General features: G+C 44.2%; 1 pseudogene; it reads right to left on the reverse strand.

Moving 5' to 3' along the window:
- Positions 1-2,460: 2,460 nt before the first annotated feature.
- On the reverse strand, positions 2,461-2,578 carry LOC124597115 (annotated as a pseudogene).
- Between the last annotated feature and the right edge of the window lie 3,756 nt (positions 2,579-6,334).

The following is a 6,334-nucleotide window of genomic DNA, read 5'->3' on the forward strand; positions in this document are numbered from 1 at the left end:
TCAGGACTGAAGACCACAACAACATCAACAACAACAACAACAACAACAACCTGCTTTTTATTGATCGTTCTGCCTTCCATGCAAAACTGAGACTGTGAAACAGAACGTAGTAATTAAGTACTTTTGCTTTGGAGAGAACATCGAGAAGTAGGATATGGGGCATATGTGTTGCCTTGAACATCAGGGTTAACTGGTAACAGGCGCAACGTCGGTGCATAATAAGTCCAGCCGAGAACTCGAGCAGGTGGTCACAATGTGCAACATCTAGCTGCAACATTTTGTCGTTAGTCATGAAACATCGAACACGTCAACCCTTCCTGTGATTTAACCACTCAATTTATTTATGGCACTGTTCGATGATGTGACGGCAAACAGCCCACAACACGATTTTCTGTCGTTAGTTACACGGTGGGATTTCTCTGTGTTACTAAAGGCGTCACCTATGTCCTACTAAAAGTAAATGCCATGAGATGAAGAGATAATTATGAGATGCTGAATGGACATGTCCTACGTCAATGCAGCACTTCCTCTTACGCCGGCTGTGGCGGTGATGGTGCAAAGTGAAAACAGCAGACGTCACTCACGAACTGCGCTTCGCGTGAATCTACGTCACCACTTGAGGCAGTCGGTTATTATAAGCTCAAGGACAGACGTGCTGGACGAAAATAACTGCAAGCTTGTTTCATAGGTTTTATTATTTCCTCTGCAGAAGTGTTTAACACAATGAAGCATACCTGTGAGGCCTGCGGGAGCTCTGACAATTATTTCGTCGTCACCGCATGAAAGCAGGCCCAACAGCCTCCGTATAGGCAACACACGGATGAATAATTTCTCCACGAAGATCATTAAAGCCATCTAGAATTATGTAACCTCAATGTAAATGCTTTGTGTTATAGCTAAATATTAAAGATGCCAATTTTTCGCAGGTACGTCAGCAACTATCGTCTTGTTTCTGTAGCGTTTATCTCGTCTAGTGCGGGATCCGATGAATTAGGAAAACTTTTTTTTCCCTTAACTTTGTGGTCGGATGCTCTTCCTGACGCCACAGTTGTCAAAGTAACCCAAGGGTGGGAAGTCAAGTGCGCCCTTCGTCTTTGAAAAGTGTAAATTTCATTGTGTGTGTGATAGTATTTTAACTGTGTATCGTATTTTCTGTGGCGGGCGTCGGGGACCAGTCAAGCATTTCCATAAACATGCGTGGGAAATCGCCTAAAACCCACAGACTGGCTGGTGTACAAGCCCACAGTTGTCAATTCGCCGTGCGTATCCGATCTGGATTTAGCTCACCTCCCTGTCTAGCAAGATAGCGCGCATCACATTACACCATACGAGCAGGTAATATCAGATATCATCGAACGGAGGAAACAGTGTTAGCTGGAAAATTTTTCCCATATTTCGCATTCAAATACCAGTTACTGAAAACTCATGTCTCATGTGACCGTAATTAATATTTAGAAACGGGTGAAGAGCGTCAGATTCGTCGATTAGGTTATCATTGGAGCATAAGCTCGGAACGGACAAGATGGGGATTGAAACGACACGCTATTTGCTGTTACGATTTAGGGAAACGACGGAAAACCTAAATCACGTTAGTGATTTGACCCCAGTTGTGCCCAACGCACGTCTAGCGCCTTACCCAAAGTGCCTTTCACTAGGTAGTTCAGAAAGGGGTCAATTTTTTGTGGAATCAGCAACATGTAGATTGGGTAATAAAGGTATCATCTTTCACAATTGCACTTCACTTTGGTATTAAATAACGTACTCGTCGCATATGTGCGGGAAGGAAAGTGATGATTGATTCAGTGATACGTACATTGTAGAAAGAGATCGATTTGGTTTCGATGTGCTCCGGATTAGTCAAGACATTACGTGTAATGGACGCATAGAGATTCAACTCGTTGTTGGTAATCAGAGGAATATTGTTAAGTGACAGATACACTAAGTGGCCAAAAGTATCCGGACGCCTATCGGGCGAATTAATAAGTGGTGTGTCCGTCCTTCAGCTTATGATGGCTTGATGTCTGTTGGGACACTTTCAGTGAGTTATCTGAATGTCTGTGGAGAAATGGCAGACTATTCTTCCTCGAGAGCTGAAACCAGAGATGGTATTACTGTTAGACTCTACCAGGCCACTCTGTTACATTAATGCTATTGTCTACAAACCATTGGTTCACACTCTGCTTTATGACATTGTCCATTCTCATGCTGTTACAAGTTATTATTATCTCCAAAATGTTCCGTTGCTGTTAGCAATATGAAGCACTCCGTCTTCAGGCCACAAGTGGCCATCGGGACCATCCGACCTCCGTGTCATCCTCAGCTGAGGATGCTGATAGGAGGGGCGTGTGGTCAGCACACCGCTCTCCCGGTCGTTACGATGGTGTTCTTTGACCGGAGCCGCTACTATTCGGTCGAGTGGCTCCTCAGTTGGCATCACGAGGCTGAATGCACCCCGAAAAATGGCAACAGCACATGACGGCCCGGATGGTCACTCATCCAAGTGCCGACCACGCCCGACAGCGCTTTACTTCGGCGATCTGACGGGAACCGGTGTATCCACTGCGGCAACGCCGTTGCCTGTTAGCAATACACAATACTGTAAAATATATTTATATCTTTCCGCATTTAGCGGTTTCTTCAGCGCGATAAAGCGACCACACGTAACCACGAAAGATGCCCACATACAGCAACACCACCTTTTACGTACTTCACTGTTGGCATTACGCCGGCCGGAGTGGCGGAGCGGTCCTAGGCGCTACAGTCTGGAACCGCGCGACCGCTACGGTCGCAGGTTCGAATCCTGCCTCGAGCTGGATGTGTGTGATGTCCTTAGGTTAGTTAGGTTTAAGTAGTTCTAAGTACTCGGCGACTGATGACCACAGCAGTTAAGTCCCATAGTGCTCAGTTTTTTGTTGGCATTACATATGATGGCAGGTGGCGTTCTCCAGGTATTCGCCAAACGCAAACCCTTCCATCAGTCTGCCATGGGTTACAGCGTAATTCATCACTCCAAACCACTCGTTACCAACCATCCACTGTCCGGTGGCGTTTATCCTCTGCACCACATCAAGCGTCGCTTAGCACTGGCTACACAAACGTGTGGCTTTCGAGGAGCTGTTCTTTTTAACTCCCTAAGAACTGAGAGTGCGGTAGTTGGGCTGCTGGTAGCACACTGGAACTCACGAGTGATTCCCTCCGCAATTTCATGCGATTTTTTACAACCACACTAAGCTCGATGTCCGCCAGTACTCGAGGTCTGCTTGGCCTTGCCCCTTCGCGCCTCCAATTACGTCACAAACTATCTTCTTGGGAAACCTTTGTAAGGGTTGAAATGTTGCTGATGAATTTGTTAGGCAACATTCTATGACTGTCCGCATTCAAAGTCAGGGAGCCACTCTGCTGTTACTGTTTCACTACTGACAATAGTCCTCACCTCTTTTTTGCTGGCGGGTCTTTCTCTCGTAGCAACTAGTGGTTAATTCCACTTTACGCAGAGGTGTCCATATACTTTTGGTCTACACACATGTTGATGCACGTACTCACCAAGCTCCTACGGTGGAAGAACTTCGCTCTGGCAGTCTCAGTGTCTGGTTCTTACGGAACACCTGTGTCATCCATTGAGATGGCGAATCACAGCCCATCGGGCTCCACCAGATTCTTTCATGTCTCCGAAAAAGTGCAGTGTGTTTCACGTCCAACCCTAGCGCTGTGTTCTGATTTAGGTAGATACAGTACCTGGGAAAGAGGGTGCAATCGCCGCTGATCCTGCAGCCAGTTACCCAGCCTCTGACAGGCTACCTCTGACGAGTTAGGGCCGGCGTGTAAGAAGCCATTGGACTATTCACCACTGATATATCGCTTCACAGCATTGTCCACAAATACAAGCAGAAACATTCATTGTAACGGTGTTGAACCGGCTGAGTGATTCAGAAACTGATAGTCGAAGTCTGATCTGCAACTGGCTGTTGCATCTATGCATGATGGAGAGGTTGACTTTTTTTCTGATGAGGCATTGCTGTATTTCAAGGGGTTCTGGAACCCTCACAACAGCCAGTGTTCGGGTTCTGAATATCCTTATCAACTATGTCAAGAGCTATTGCATGATGTGACAACAGGAGAGTGGTGTACAGTCAATACAACTCGAATTGCTGGAGCGACCTTTTTCCACCAAAGCATAACTTCCCACAGATGTGCGGACAGTCCACTGCAAATTTTTTTTAGAAATCTTACCCTGAACGAAGGACTTACGGCTGTTTCATGCAGCACTTACCTAGATAGTTACTATCATTAAAAACAACTCGTAGTGTTACCACAGAAAAATTGCCTCTGTCTCTGAAGAGGACCACTGCAAAGACTATAGAAACGTTGGTCTTAATAATGGATTTAGTTCCAAAACTAAACGTCCTAATACCCAAAATGATTTCATTTCAAACTGATATTGGCTCTCGCACCCTTCACGCTTATGTCAGTCTTGCTTCCTTGCCACATGATACAATAGACTCTCACGTCCATAGTTCAGCAATCTGTATTACGTACTGTGCCATTAGAATTCTACCAACCTCAAAACATCTGTTTTCCAATTCCTGTAGATCTGCAGAACCACTCAATAGAAACACTGAGTGTGATTGGAACTGCTTAATCCTTTCACTAACATGAAGAGTAGGCTGAAGTTCAAGACATTAGTCAGGAAGAATCAATACGCAAAGAAGTGGGATACGGAAGTACTAAGGAATGACGAGATACGTTTGAAGTTCTCTAACGCTATAAATACAGCAATAAGGAATAGCGCAGTAGGCAGTACAGTTGAAGAGGAATGGACATCTCTAAAAAGGGCCATCACAGAAGTTGGGAAGGAAAACATAGGTACAAAGAACGTAGCTGCGAAGAAACCATGGGTAACAGAAGAAATACTTCAGTTGATTGATGAAAGGAGAAAGTACAAACATGTTCCGGAAAAATCAGGAATACAGAAATACAAGTCGCTGAGGAATGAAATAAATAGGAAGTGCAGGGAAGCTAAGACGAAATGGCTGCAGGAAAAATGTGAATACATCGAAAAAGATATGATTGTCGGAAGGACAGACTCAGCATACAGGAAAGTCAAAACAACCTTTGGTGACATTTAAAGCAACGGTGGTAACATCAAGAGCGCAACGGGAATTCCACTGTTAAAAGCAGAGGAGAAAGCAGATAGGTGGAAAGAATACATTGAAAGCCTCTATGAGGGTGAAGATTTGTCTGATGTGATAGAAGAAGAAACAGGAGTAGATTTAGAAGAGATAGGGGATCCAGTATTAGAGGCGGAATTTAAAAGAGCTTTGGAGGACTTACGGTCAAATAAGGCAGAAGGGATAGATAACATTCCATCAGAATTTCTAAAATCATTGGGGGAAGTGGCAACAAAACGAATATTCACGTTGGTGTGTAGAATGTATGAGTCTGGCGACATACCATCTGACTTTCGGAAAAGCATCATCCACACAATTCCGAAGACGGCAAGAGCTGACAAGTGCGAGAATTATCGCACAATCAGCTTAACTGTTCATGCATCGAAGTTGCTTACAAGAATAATATACAGAAGAATGGAAAAGAAAATTGAGAATGCGCTAGGTGACGATCAGTTTGGCTTTAGGAAAAGTAAAGGGACGAGACAGGCAATTCTGACGTTACGGCTAATAATGGAAGCAAGGCTAAAGAAAAATCAAGACACTTTCATAGGATTTGTCGACCTGGAAAAAGCGTTCGACAATATAAAATGGTGCAAGCTGTTCGAGATTCTGAAAAAAGTAGGGGTAAGCTATAGGGAGAGACGGGTCATATACAATATGTACAACAACCAAGAGGGAATAATAAAAGTGGACGATCAAGAACGAAGTGCTCGTATTAAGAAGGGTGTAAGACAAGGCTGTAGCCTTTCGCCCCTACTCTTCAATCTGTACATCGAGGAAGCAATTATGGAAATAAAAGAAAGGTTCAGGAGTGGAATTAAAATACAAGGTGAAAGGATATCAATGATACGATTCGCTGATGAGATTGCTATCCTGAGTGGAAGTGAAGCAGAATTAAATGATCTGCTGAACGGAATGAACAGTCTAATGAGTACACAGTATGGGTTGAGAGTAAATCGGAGAAAGACAAAGGTAATGAGAAGTAGTAGAAATGAGAACAGCGAGAACTTAACATCAGGATTGATGGTCACGAAATCAATGAAGTTAAGGAATTCTGCTACCTAGGCAGTAAAATAACCAATGACGGACGGAGCAAGGAGGACATCAAAAGCAGACTCGCTATGGCAAAAAAGGCATTTCTGGCCAAGAAAAGTCTACTAATATCA

This window comes from Schistocerca americana, chromosome 2 (genome assembly GCF_021461395.2).
Source record: "Schistocerca americana isolate TAMUIC-IGC-003095 chromosome 2, iqSchAmer2.1, whole genome shotgun sequence".
Lineage (NCBI taxonomy): Eukaryota > Metazoa > Arthropoda > Insecta > Orthoptera > Acrididae > Schistocerca > Schistocerca americana.